The sequence below is a fragment of the Triticum dicoccoides genome, chromosome 5B (genome assembly GCF_002162155.2).
Source record: "Triticum dicoccoides isolate Atlit2015 ecotype Zavitan chromosome 5B, WEW_v2.0, whole genome shotgun sequence".
Lineage (NCBI taxonomy): Eukaryota > Viridiplantae > Streptophyta > Magnoliopsida > Poales > Poaceae > Triticum > Triticum dicoccoides.
This window is the reverse complement of record NC_041389.1, coordinates 166,370,939-166,386,265: the sequence shown is the minus strand read 5'-3', so window position 1 is coordinate 166,386,265 and position 15,327 is coordinate 166,370,939.

Sequence of the window (15,327 nt, the reverse complement as noted above, 5' to 3'; positions counted from 1 at the left end):
CAGTCACGCGCAGACAGAAGTGCATGTATCTCTTATCACAGAGGATCCAGAGCCAAGGAGGTTATATGTAACAACGCGGGAGAATATTCAGTGATACCACACCTTTAATGCTTTCATGATACCATTTCAAGAAAAATATCAGTTTAGAATATCTCAAAAAGTTCTGAAAAAATCATGAATATTCACAAGGAATGTGTCTACATCCCCTAAATATTTCAGCTTCAAATTCGAAATGCACATTGAGAAACAAAAAGGACAAATCCAAATGCTGGATTTGTCTCTTAGGGGTTACATACATTGTGAACATTCACAAAAAATTTCAGAATTTTTTGAAACATTAAAAATTATTTTTTCAAAGTTGGTATCGTGAGAGCATTGAAATATGGTATAACCTGACAACATAGCTGTAGAGCGCGATGAAACTGAAATGCAATTGTGTCTACCTCGTCTTTCAGGTACAAATAAATAATTGCAACCACAAATTGATGGATCATGCACACCTTTTATTGGTTTAGTCATAAAGGATTCTCGCAACAACAACAAAAGGTGTACATGATCCACCTTGGCTGTTCAATGTTGTCGGGTCTACTGTGGTGTTTTTGCACGGCTTGTGCATGATCGGTGTTGTTCGCCACCATATGCCGCTGGTCCTACAAGCCTGTTTCGAGTCGGTGCATCGTCGGACCAGAATCAGTTTTAGCCTCGCCCTTTTCTCTGCCACGTGTGAGACATCGGCCGTTCTTTCCCTGCTAATGGTCCCGTGTGGACATGTATGAACCCATGTGTGAGTTTAGTTTTTGGGTCCGAATAACTGCCACACGTGTGGCGTCGGCGGGAACCCGCCCGCACGCCTCGTGTGGCATGGACGGGAACATGCCCGCACGACCATGTCCGCGCACACAAACGCGCGTCCCGCACGTCCGTTCCGTGCCAACACCGCCCGCACTGCCCCGTCCGGGCAAGCCGACCCGCTGCCCGCACGCTCAACCAGTTCCCGGTCTCCGATCCATCCCCTCCATCGTCTGCCGCCATCGTCCCCCACCTCTCGAACCCCCGACCTCCGTCGCCGGCCATCTCTGGTTGCCATGGCAAACAGAGCAGATCCGTAAGGCAATCCCACCTCAAAACCACACCCCAACCCTCCCCACCCCCAGCCCCAAACTCCAACCAAGCCATCCGAAGACGATCATCTAAAACCCAGGTGAAAATCTCCCGATCTGAACCTTCTCATCCTTAAAAGCTGAAAATCTCCCGATCTTGTGCTGGATCTATGCTATAGAGGTAGAACACTACATGGTTCAGTGTGTAGTTGCAATTGCCAGGCAGAGTACACCAGATCTGCCATGTACTAACGTTTGAAATTGACTTAATTTCCTAGTTTAATTGACGCAAGTAGTTGGGTACGAAAAAGGACGGTAGGGGCAAAATTTTGGAATGAAGAGGGCTGGAAGAAATTAATTGCCACTTGTGTATAACGACAGTTGCCACCTTTCGTTGTCAGTAGCTGCCACCTATTATGACCCGTCGATTGCCATCCATATCTTCTATGTGCAAGCAGCAGAAGAATGCTATTCTTGTGGATTGTTGATGCCTCTCTTGTTCATGCAGAGATTGAGAACACATTGGAAAAGAAGGGAGACACGGAAAAAATGAATCACGAAGGTGGCGCTGGTGATTGGGGTTCTCAAAGGCCAGAAACAGCCCCTTGGGATGCAACAGAGTACAGTCAGCTCATCTCTTCAGGGCCGTTGGTGCCACTACTGGAACAGTATGCAGGCCTAGGTATGATGCGTGCTAACAAAAAGAAGAGAACAGTTGCCATCTTCGCGACGATGAAGATGACATTCTACTTATGTCGTACACTGTTATTTTTTAGCAGGTTCTTATGACCAAAACACAATTAGGGAGGCCCCGTGGCAAGTTCACTCGCAAGGCGCTAACACTGACAAATGTACGGGCAACCAACTTCAACTAGCTTGTATGGACAATCAAGGTAATGTAAAAACAACAAAAAAGAGCGCATACTGCTGTGGACATGAAAAATGAACATGCAAAAAAACTGGCAAAAGGACTCAGGACTTACCGCGGTGTGAAAATGCAGAGCCTTCGTGCAGCGCGTGGCATCAGGCACCGCCAATCTACCTGCCATCAACGTCATACACAGGTCAGTCCATAAAATAAGGTGAAGTTGCGGATGATCAATTAGCAGAAGGAGCATAGGTGGCAACTACAATTGCCATGACTGGTCATCTACAGTTGCCATGTATTAGAAAACTACATTTGACATCCCTGTACATCTGTTGTTGCCATCCATGGACAAATGTAGTTGCCAGGGGAGAACAACTGCAGTTGCCATGCCAGTGCAACTACATTTGCCATGTCATGGCACTGCAGCTGCCATGGAGGAACAACTGCGGTTGCCATGCCGATGCAAAAATAGGTTTGCCTTGCCAATAAAACTGCAGTTGCCACATCACGGGCAACTGCAGTTGCCGTGCTAGCACAAAACACAGTTGCCATGAATTTGACCAACCACTGCTATGCACACAGGTTATTACGCTGGTGGTACCCCGGCAAACGTCTCGTGGCAACCTTCACAAATTGCAGGTGGGGGGAGTCATTTTGGTGTCCCAGGCAACACGGGGAGGTCGAATGCAACACACCAAGGTAAGGGAAAAAATCTGAACCAGGAAAACAACAGTACCTTTGATATTTGAAGTTATTTGCATGCAAAAACAAACTAGTTGCCATGTTTTTTGAAACAATAGCTGCCATCACTGGACAACTATATCTGCCGTGCATGCCCACACACAGACTTGCGGCTTGCTGTTTGAAAAATGATGTCGTGGAAAATCACTCGTAGATGGTGTGATCCGTTGCGATACACATGTTATTCAAACATAAAACTTAAATCTGGCCCCTGTTTTCCCTATCGCAGGGCCTACAACTACAGTTAACAGCAGCGCAGGGACATCTACTGCGGGGAGCTCTGAGCGCACGGAAGACACGTTCCACCAGCCAGCAGATGCTCGTGCAGCAGACAATTTCGAGTCACAGTCGGGAATGGCAATCATTCCAGCAATACAGACAAGCGCCCCTTTGAACACAATCACTGACAACACTCAAGTAGAAGGAACTGCCGCCGATACTGAAGTGAATGATGAAAGTGACGACGAGGCAGAAGATGACGAAGATGGTGGGCAATCAGAGATCGTGGTACCTCAGCCACCGTACATTGGGTAGAGATTTGAATCATTCGAGGAAGCAAAGGAATACTACCAGACATATGCAAAGTTCCATGGATTTGCGGTCAACACCGAGTACCATAGAAAAATTAAGAAAACTAATGAGTACAACAGAGGTGAGATGAGGTGCCACAAGGCACGGAGGAACAAGAAGGTGAAAGGTGCTGCGCCTGTCGTTCCGGAACGAAAAAGAGGAATCATTCTCAAGACGGGATGCCCTGTCCGGTGTAAGCTAAATGTAGATGGAACACAGTATGTGGTCACTGAATATTTTGACGAGCACAACCACAGTCTCATAAAGAAGTTCGACCTGGTCAAATTTCTGACCGCCCACAGAGGATTCACCCCAGTCGAAAGACAATTCGTAAAGCTGCTACATGACTGTAACGTCGGTCCATCAAGAATGGTCCAGATACTATCACTCATCCACAACAAAAAGGGGAAACTGAGTAGCATGCCCTACATACCGTCTGACGTCACAAACCTATAGGCCAAGTACCATAGAGAGAGCAGGCTGGCTGACATAGAGGCTACAATTGCCTACTTCGATGAGAAAGCAAAGGAAGATCCAGATTTCTTCTACAGGATAAGGTTGGACGATGAGGACCGTGTCAGGAACATGTATTGGGTGGATGGTGCTGCAAGGAGAGCCTACAAGTATTTCCGAGATTGCATTTCGTTCGACGCGACGTACCTCACCAATATGTACAAGATGCCATGCGCTCCGTTCATAGGAATAAATAACCACAATCAGTCGTTGCAGTTCGGCTGCGGGCTCGTTCGGAACGAAGACACGGATGGGTACGTCTGGTTGTTCAAGACCTTCTTGGAGTGCATGGATGGACTTGCTCCGATGAACATAATAACAGACCAGGATTTTAGCATGCGTGCAGGCATAGAGGAGGTCTTTCCGTTGGCAATGCACAGGCACTGCAGGTGGCACATAATAAAGAAGGCTGAGGGGACCCTAGGACCGTTCTTTGCTGACCGTCCAGAGCTGCACAAGGCATTCGAGCTCTGTGTGGACCACAACTTGACGGTGGAGGAGTTTGAGAGGAGCTGGATGGCCATGGTTGAAACACATCAAGTCCAAGACAATGAGACGCTTGCTAGTCTGTGGGAGAAGCGAATGTACTGGGTGTCCGCCTACTTCATGCAGTGCTTCTTCCCTTTTCTACAGACTACGCAGCGCAGCGAGGGGTTCAATGTTGTGCTAAAGCGATACGTGAGCCCTGGCAACTCATTGCTACAGTTTGCCAAGCAGTACACAGCTCTGCAACAAAAAATTCTAGGATCTGAGCTCCAGCAAGAAGCTACCACCGCGCTAAAGCAGCCGAAATTGCTAACGTACTTACCAATGGAGAGGCAAATGAGCAAGATATACACAAACAAGATCTTTAACAAGTAATTCAGTTGCGTTACGGTCTTATTTGCGCAAAAAGCACTAGCGCAGTAGCTGCCATATAGAGTGCAAATGCAGTTGCCATGATATGCAGTTGCCCATGTTTAATGGAATACTGTTTGCCATGCTTACTCAGCTGCAGTTGCCATGTTTTGATGAAATTTCTGTTTAGAATGCTTACTCGGATACATTTTACATGTTCAATGAAGTGCCGGTGCCATGTTTAATGAACTATACTTCCATTGGGGCATGTTGGTATGCAGATGGCAATGTCAACTAAAAAAATGTCATACTGTCAACACATATGCTGAATATACAAATTGCCATGTTTAATAAAATGCAACTGCCATGTTTGTTGAAAATGCAATTCCCATGTTTACTGAAATGTAGATGCCCATGTTTGATGCAATGTGCTTCCATTGGGGAAAACATTGGTGTGGAAACGAAGATGGCTAGTTGAAAATGTAATACAGTTGCCATGTCTGATGAACTGCAGTTGCCATGTCTGGTGTACTACAGTTGCCATGTCTGGTGTACTACAATTGCCATGTCTGCTGTACTGCAGTTGCCATGTCTGGTGTACTGCAGTTGCCATGTTCAGTGTGCTATGTTTGCCATGTTCAAAAACAAAAATCTATTTCTATTCCCATGACAGCATAACATGCTACAAAAAAAAGGATCGCACGAAAGATTAACATAAAGCACACAAAACTTGCAGATTCCAGGAGGAAATAAAGCGTGCCAGCATGTTCACGGCTTTCCAGGTGGACGAACATACATTCAAGGTGTGTTCTATTTTGGGCATGTCGGATTCAGAACCTGAAGACCCAGACAAAGGAAGGAACTACTTCGTGAAAGCCTCGATAAGTGAAGGCGAGTACTACTGCCAATGCTGCAAGTTCGAACGGGACGGCATTGTGTGTTGTCACATACTAAAAGTGATGGACATGAACGCTGTGACACGGATGCCCCGCCATTTCATAAGGCGACGATGGACTTGGGACGCTGACGACGCGTTGGCGCTGCAGACAACACACGCGGTTCTGGCTGTGCATGACGAGAGACCTGAGTCAACCATGGAAGCCGTGAGGCACGTAGTGCTGACAAAGAACTATGCTGAGCTAATTGATGAAGCGTGCAAAAGTGATGAGACAGCAAGAGTCGCAGAAAAACACAGGAAGGCGCTGAAAAGAGAGCTTGATGAGATCAAGAAGAGGAAAGCTGAGGAAGCCTTACACCGGTTCCCCCGCACATCAAGTGTGCCTTCATCGACGGGGCCATCGTCTGAAAACTCGGACATAGGATCTGGAACAGCAAGCACACAAACGCAGGTCAGGAACCCACCCCGTTCCATCACAAAGGGGCGCCCGAGAGAGATAAGGTACAAGTCAGGATTGGAGATTCAAGCAAAACACAAGAAAACAAAGAAAGCGGCGGGCAATCCATGAGCAGAAATTGGGGCATTGCAGCATGGTCCTTGTGGCCATTTTGTTTTGTAACCTATACAATGAGATTTTTTTGTTTTTAAAATTGGGAGAATAACTATTGAGGAACATCAGAAATGGAAAGGAACAGAATTCATTGACTGCAGAAATGCAGTTGCCATGTTATGGGTGCTTAATCTGCCATGTTATGTGTATTAAATCTGCCATGTTATGTGTATTAAATCTGCCATGTTATGTGTACTAAAAATATGCCATGCTATTTTATACTAAAAATATGCCATGCTACTTTGTACTAAATATGCCATGCTAGTTGTACTAGAGCTGCCATGTTAGTTGTACTGGATCTGCCATGTTAGTTGTACTGTATCTGCCATGTTAATTATGCTTGATCTGCCATGTTGTTTGAACTGTAATTGCCATGTTAGCTGTGCTTAAAATATGCCATGGTATTTGAAATGACTGTGCATGACATATATTTCCATGACAAATACCACGCAGTTTAGAGAAACATAGTGTGTTGTGGGCAATGTATGCTACATTTGCCATCTGTTTTAAAACATCATAGACGCAATCAAAAACAGCAAAAACTGGTGCTGTGTGCGATGAAACCATTGTAATAATGATAAAACATAAAAAACATATGTGCATTAACGCCTAAAAAAATAGGTTCACGTCCACACATATATTACATAACTACTAAAAATGTCGCTCACACACCACCACTACATAGTGGTATACGCTGGGTTGCAGTCGTAACATAGCACACAAACATAGTGTTCGACAGATAACAAGATAGATAAGTACCTTACATTCCTCAGCAATAGAATGTAAGGTATGCATCCAGTGTCTAACACCACATGATCACTTGTACTTCTTGTTGATTTTCTTGACAGCTTCCTCCACGAACTCGCGTGCTCCAGACCGCTTGTTGAAATCTTCGTTCGTCAGCCAGTTCCACGTGTGGATTTTCCGGAGCTCAACAATCGTTGCAGCTGTGATAGCGGGGACGATTCTGCCTTCCCACTTTGCAAAGTATTCCAGCGCGTGAAAGCCACAGTCCGTACTGCACGAGAAAGAGACTCAGATGAACACGCAAAAAAGGACAGACGTAGCAAAGATAGACTTCAATTCAGATGTGACAACAAAAAAAGAGGGGTTGTATTGATGTAAACGGCACATAAAAGGAGGGGAAAAAGAAATTACGTGTTCCCTTGCTTCACAGTCGCCACATACTCAATCGGGAAATGTATGATCTAGACCTTTGAATTTTCATAGTGACGGTTCCATGTCTCTTTGAGGTTGTTGATGAAGAATTCGGCATGCGTAGTAAGATCTGAATCAGCTCCCGAACGGATTGAATCAAGCACCTCGAAGCGTTGGTTCTTCAGGTCCAGATAGATCGCGTAGTGGTGACCACACTTGTCGTGTTGGGCATGTAGTGCAAGATCCTGGAACATGGGGAACATGACCTGCATTTAAAAAAGTGAAGAAATGAGAAGCAGAGTTCACATAAAAAAGAACAGCAGAGGGACAAAAAAATTAGAATCATGTAGGATGTTTTTTGGGTTATGGCGTGGGGGTAGTTGAAGGAAAGTTGCCGTCCATGTATGTACAAGATGTGCCGTGCATTTCGCAAAATCAAATTGCCACATGGTTCGCACGGGATGCACAAAACAAAAAAAGAAAAATGTGCATGGCAACTGTTGCCACATGGAAAACATCTGGCACACAATCAAAAAGTGCAGAAGATGGCAAAAACCACACCATGTGAAAAAATAGTGCAGACAGGGGAGGAGTACTCACATATTTCTTCAGTGTTAGCTTGAATTCACCGTGCTGAGCAAAATTCTTCCTCAGAATTTTGTGGTGGAAGTCACCATCCCATATTTTGCATGTCACGCTGTAATGCATGATGACCTTGTCGGCGCACATATCGATGTGATTGTTGATGTAGTCGATCCCGCATGCAATTACATTCGTCGACATTTTACCGTTTGGCCTCACGGACTCGGCGAGATCACCCAGGTCGACGTACGTCGCTCCGCATTGAATGACTTTGGTTCTGTCCAAACATGAGCTGTATGAAAACGACATAACACGGAAGAATCATGCCTGCTAAGTAAAAAGATATATGAAAGAACTAAAACGTAAGCGCATCATGTATAGGGAGTACGAAGAAAAAGATGAAAATGTTAAAAAAGGAACAAAGCAAAATGAGTGATTATAGGGTGTGGTCATTTACGCTTTCAACTCCTTCATGTGCTTGCTGCTGGCCCTCGCATTTCCAAACCGCTTGATGATGTCGTACAGCTGGGTCTGTTCCTTACTAGCCCTAAATTCGGGCTTGTAGTCTTCCGCGGGAGGTGCGTGAACTATCCTCTACTGTCTCACAGAACCAGGGGTCGCGCTTCTGATGGTATCCTCAGTTGCCATCTCTGCAGTCAAGTTGGAACTTGATTGCCCTTGCCCTCGCGATGTCCTCCTCTGCAATGCTGCCTCCTCAATCTTGCGGTAAGCTTCGTCAAGTGACGGTGAGATTTCCTCAGGGGTGCCTGCAATTATTCAAAAAAAAGTGTGTTAGGATAAGGAGAAAGTCAGAAAACATATGGATTGTGAGGAAAAAGGGTGTATGATGTGAGATGTAGGTAGAAAAAAGTGGGGAAATTGCCATGTGTGGTGCAACTACGGTGGACATGTCATGGCAACTGCAGTTGCCATGCAGTTGTGATGAATTACCGTTCAGATGGCCTGTGGTTGCCATGTCACATCAAATGCAGTTGCCATGTTGTGGCAAGTCCACTTGCCATGTGATTACCGTATAGAAAAAATGTAGAATGGTAACAAAAAAATGCAGGTGACATGGTGTGGCAAATCCAGTTGCCATATGTAATGCACTATATTTGCCATGTGTCAGCAAATACAGTTGCCATGATGAATCAACTTCAGTTGCCATGTGTTTACCCAAAATGTCAAAATGCAGCATGGCAACAACCAAAAAAAATGTAGGCCATGGTGCATCAAAATCCACTTGCCATGTCATCACACCGCAGTTGCCATCGCAAGTGAGAACACCCCGAAAAGAATATGATTGGGACAAAATTCAAACTACAAAAGATGTAGACACGAAAAATTGTAAGGACATGACGAGTGTACCTTGCACAATTGGCTCCGCGAACTTGACAGCCTTCCTGCCCTCGACCATTGGCTGCGCCATCATTGCACCCATGCCTCCTGGAAAAGCAAAGGCAACTGGCATAGGATCATGCACCACCGCTTGGTCTTGAATTATGCCAAGGCTGAAGCTCGGTGGGGTAAATGCCATTGGGTGCCTCTCATTCCTACTGGCCGGACCACGAATGATTTGCGGGGCAGAATCCAATGGTGAAAGATCAACAAACATATCTGAATCGGCCGCTACAGAATGTTCGGGCTTGTTTGCAGGGCGGGGCGTGTTGTCAGCGGTATCAGCAGCAACTTTCATGGCAATCTTCTTGTTTGGGCTGTAGGGGACACCAACATTGACTGGCAGCCTAGTCGTGCGCAGATTTATGTTGGGGATTTCCACTGCGGGTAAAGGCGCAGTCTGCTCCGGCCGTTCACCTGCGTCACTCATGCCAGCCTTGACAGATGCATCAGTTGCGCTCCGGTCTTGCGGGTTCTCCATCACATTGCTTTGGGCGGTTGGCAGGAACAGTGTAGATGCAGGAACATACCCAGACTCATCTCTCCTGCTCCTAGATACAGCCGGTGCATTGGGTACGACTGTTGGTTGCTTACGGGGGCTGTGACGCCTGGGTGGAAGACCAGCACGCGCCACAGTAGCCTTAGCAGTATCTGCACCGGCAGGGGCTGGAGCTGTTGTGCCAGGACTCTCACCTGTAGGTGGCATATCCTTATGAACTGCCGCCTCAGCGGCTTCTGTCGTGGACACAGGTGTGCCATCACGCACGCGCTTGGAGTCAGTGTCGGAAGAGCGGGAATCTTCCTTGCCTATGTTCGTCTCGGGAGCGTCCACTTCAACACTTGCTGATGGGGTTGCGTGGCTCACTGCGGCATCCTTCATTGTCAGAAGAGTTGGCAATATTTCAGCTGTCCTGGCAGATATCGACTCATCACTCCCCGATGTACGGATGCCTGATGTTCTAGCCTGGGCATCCGCAGCCGGCGGAGATGGTCGGCCACTTGCATCAGAGTTGGTGGGAGCAGTCATCGGTGCCGCAACAGTATTGTCGCCGGGTGCCTCATGTACATTTGAGTTGCCCCCATTGACAACTTTGAATGTAGTCGTTCAAGCGGATCATTGATGCTATGCTTGGCCCCGCGCGCAGTAGTCTTCTTCACCCTGCAAAAAGAAAAAAAATCACATGAGAAAGGTTTGAAAAAATGAGCAAAAATATGTTTTGCAAAATGGTAGAAACCTTAAAGTGAATGAAAAACAAGTGGAAAGTTGGTAGTTGCCATGTAATGGGAACTTGAGTTGCCATGTGTCATGGTTAGCAGTTGCCATTCAGCAGTAGTTGCCATGTTAGCAAATTGAAGAATGAAAAACAGATGTATGTTCTGTCAGGAATGCAATTTGAAACCTGTGTGTGGGATGAGCTCACAAAGCCATAGGTAAAAAAATGGTAGTTGCCATTAGGTAGAGGGTTAGATGCCAGTTGCCCCTAGATGCCAGTTGCCATGTAAAGACCAAATATGAGTTGCCGTAAACTAAAAAAGAAGAAGGAAGAAATCATTTGGGGGAAGAGAGGTTGCCGCGTGGGTGACGGTGACAGAAGATCATGTGACAAAGCTGAACAAATAGCATTGGAAAATTCAAGGAAAAAAACAAAAACGTAAATGAAAGCACATGGATGAACGTACTTCTTGATTGGCTTCCTCAGGTCTGGCAACACAACAGGATCCCCAGTGTTGGTCGTCGCCGTACGAGGAGACGACCTGGTGGAAGGGGTGTCACCAGCAATGGGGGCACCTTTGTTCAAGCGAGCAGAAGCACGGGTTGGCATTGGCGCCTGTTTCTTCGTAACTGCTCGTCCACCAGCGGTCGGCTCGCTGCAAAATAACAGATGGAGGGGAAAAGGCAAGGTGGCAAATGTCAGATAACAAACCCGTTGCCGCGCTTGACAAAAAAAAGTGCAAAGAAAATGGATGAGATTGTTCCAAGAAAATAGACACAGCGGAAAACTAAAATTGAAAGTCGAACCTCCTCCTGGCAGCTATGGGATCAGTCTTAGACTTCTTGCCATGAGAACCCTGCCCAACATCATCTGGATCCCTCCCCCTCCTTGATGGCAACACCCCCTGGCCTCTCGCAGCCGTCTGTTCTTTCACTTTCTCCAGGGGGGGGGGGGGGGCATCTGTTGCATCCTTGCCCCTGTTGTCGCCTCTACGAACTTCAGCTAGTTCATCGTCATACGTGTCCTGGTGCACATTGTCCATGTCGTCGTCATCATCCTTGCTGAGGCCAGCGTCTCCATCTACATCATCTTGTGTGTCGCCGGGCTCTTGGGAACTGTTGTAGTCATACCGGCCACGGCAACCGGTTGGCCGATGTGTACGTTCTGGGACAAATGAAGTGAACTGCCTCGCAACCGCGTTGCTGTCAGAGGCACTGAGGGACGTCCATCCCTCAACCAACTTCCCAAGCAATCCAGTCATTCCGGAGGCAAACTGCCCAATTAGATGCTCAACTGGTGCCCTCGCCTGTCCACGAAAACAAGAAGCATCAACAACAACCCGTATTGAAGTCACTTGCGCAACATCAACATATAATCCACAGCAAAACATGGATGTAGACATTTTGATTACCTCAGAAGGGCAAGACGGAGCTGAGTGCACGTCCATCCACTTTCCAAAATTTTGAGGCCCCCCCAAACACGCTGTAGTCTATAGCATGCTTGGCCATCAGCTATGAAAAACAAAAAAAGAAAATGTAGGCATGCCTTATAAAACCACAGACATTTGCGTCATGTCAAATTTGTAAGCATGCCATGTGAAAAAGACATAAACAAAAACTAACCTGTAGTTTTCCATACGTGCCATCAGTTGCCCTGTCTGCGGCAAGCACAGCCTTGACAGCGCTGATGGTCCACGCAGAAACAACAAACTTGTGCGTAGGCGGCGGCCCTCCTACCCCAGTGAAATCCACGGTGGACAGATCAAGACAGTCGACATACATGAGCTGATTTAAAACAATTTTACAAAGAAAAGAAAATATCAGTTGCCATCATGGGTACTTTGTAGTTCACAAAAAAAGAGAGCAGGATAATGTATGATCCAACGATAATATGTATGTGCTAGTTGCCATCAAAGTGTGATGGCAGTTGCCATCCTACTGTGATAGCAGTTGCCACGCTAATATAAAGGCAGTTGCCACATTGTCGGTATGACAGTTGCCACGTTGTCGTTATGGCAGTTGCCACATTGTCACTATGGCAGTTGCCATCTTGTTATGACCAGATTGTCATGCATGAATAAAAGTGTGTTATAAACATAGAGTTCACACAGAGTTCTGGTAAAAATAAATACCATTAAATGCAGCCGACAACCCTTCTGGTACATCTTGTTTTTGAAAGCATCATGGAGAAAGTCGGCAATAAACTTACACCAGTTCATATTCTTCACATTTTTCAGATTCGCCTGCACCACACAAAATTTCATGGCAAAAAAGTTTGCCGCGTTGGAAATCAAACGGAAGAAAACGCAACGAAAACACTGGCAAAGAGTACAGATGGATCATTCACCAGGATGGGGAAACATTTGTTGCTTGGGCGTAGAGAAGTGGTAGGCGCGAAAATAGCTGATATGAGGTACATGAGTAGCTTCATCTTGAAAACTTCTCCGTGCATCGTCATGGCCTGTAGCGAGTCTGCCAGTACAGACGTGTTCGGCATGGACTCCAAACTAGGAAACAAACGGGCGAACAGCTCTTCCTTGATCTCATTATTGACCTCGTACGGGACTTTGATATGTCCACGAGGCACACCCAAAGTGCAGAACACGGATTCCTCATTCAATGGAAGTCTTCCCCGTCCCGGAATCATGAATTCCCTGGAGGCGAGATCATATATCTCACCAAGCCAGTCGCATACAGGGTTGACAAGGTTCGTGCACCGGACATCCATCAGAACCTGCATACCCATCTCAGCAGCAGCTCCCTTTTGATCACCAGTGAATTTGTCAATCAACACAGTCAGACGTTCCTGAGAGGCTCTGCTGCGAATACGCTTCTTCTTCTGCGGAAAACAGACACAAAATTGTTGAGCCTGTTGCCATGTTTTTGCAATGTCATGAAAATTTAGTTCACGACGGACGACTGCAGAAAGATCTAGGTGCCAACATAAATAACATAAATCGGGAGGAGGGGGGCGGGTGCGCGGACAGTTACCTCATCGCCCTCTTTTCTCCGTCCAGTTGCCCGGTTACATTGAGGTGGATCCATGAAATCGTCGTCATCACTTTGGTGATCGCCATGAGCCATTCTGCTGATGTAGGAACAGACCAAATTGTCAAGGGCGAACATGTAAATGCAATGGGTAAGCATTTGCCCCCTAACAGGAAAATGTCACCTATTTGAATGCGAATGTGGTTGCCATATTATGCAGCCAGTTTGCCACACTGTCATATCTGTATTGTGGTAACAGACATTGTGTTCGCATACTATATTGCCACATGATTATACAACCCAAGTGGCAAACACGCACGCTCGATGTGCACATTAGTTCCGTCCAGTGCTACCGATTGTGGCAACTATCAAAGTGTGGAAACTGTCACAAATAATTCAGAAAAAAAACAGGTCTCACAAATGAAAAAGCATGTTTGTGGTTACTATCATGTAAATTTAGCAAAAAATCCCGTTTGCCTCGTGGAAGAGCGTGTGTGTGGCAACTATCTCATTCATTCAGTAAAAATTAGTTGCCCCCCCCCTGTGTGTGAGCTTGAACACATTTGTGGCACCTACGACAGTCAGTTTCAGAAAATTTGTTGCCGCAAAAAGAGAACACATTTGTGGCAACTACCACATTTGTTCAGGTAGTTTAGTTGCCACACATTTGTTCACGTTCAGTCATACTGCCATAGTTGCCACATTCATAAAGCATATTTTTGTGGTTGCTTATCATACAAGTTCAGCAGAATTCAGTTTGCCACCCGGGAAGAGCATGCGTGTGGCAACTGTCACAGTCGTTCAATGAAATTAGTTGCCCCCTATGTGAAAGCTTGAGTGTGGCAACTATGACAGTCATTTTCGGAAATCTGTTGCCACAGAGGAGAACACGTTTGTGGCAACTACCACATTTCTTCAGGTAGTTTAGTTGCCACACATTTGTTCACGTTCAATCATACTGCCAATTTCGCCACATTCTGCAGTTTCAAACACAAAACTAAACTAGATCTAAGTTTCAATGGTAACTACTTCGACCTCAAAAATCACCCTTACAATTCTCGCACGAAATGACTGCAACCCCAAATTTCGAACCAATGCACACCAAAACAACCCGGCGGACAACTCTCAAAGCCAAATGCAAGACTAATACGTGCCTCCGAACAGGCATAACGTCACCGACGATGCCGCCGCAGCGGCAGCGACGAAACTGCCCATTCCCACCAAGCGACGGCAGGCACACAACTACGGCGCCGGCGGGAACGCCGGCGCACCGCCGAATCGCTGGAATCTCTAGGAATTGGATCTAGAAATCGAACAGGGAGGGAAAAGGGGAACAAAATCAGGGAAGGGATGCGAGAGATGAAGCGAGCATTACCTTCAACCGGCACGCGTTCCGGCGACGCCGCTCCGCTCCGGCGAGCACCACCGACGGCCGCGAACACCGTCGACTGTTCCGCCTCCGCCGTCGCCTTCTCCCCTTGCCTTCTCCTCCAGTGGTTTGAAGAGCGAGTGGGTTGTGCCAGTAAATGCGTCGCAGGGGGTGAGTGAATGGAACCATGAGGGAGAGGGTGGAGGGGTGTGCGACGAGTTTGACGTCAACCGCGGTCGGAACATGGTGTGCGGGCGCATGGCAGTTCCACCGCACGCCTCTCAGTGGCAACCGCTAACCGCGGGGTGGCAACCACCGTGCGGGCGAACCCACTCGCACACCGCACACGACACTCGTCCTACGTGGCGCTGAAAACCAGCCCTTTTGCTCCAAGATTCATGCGTACCGAAGCCAGCGGCGATGCTTACATGTGGACGGAGTGGTGAACGCCCACACGTGTGGGCGTTAACATTTCCGTAGTT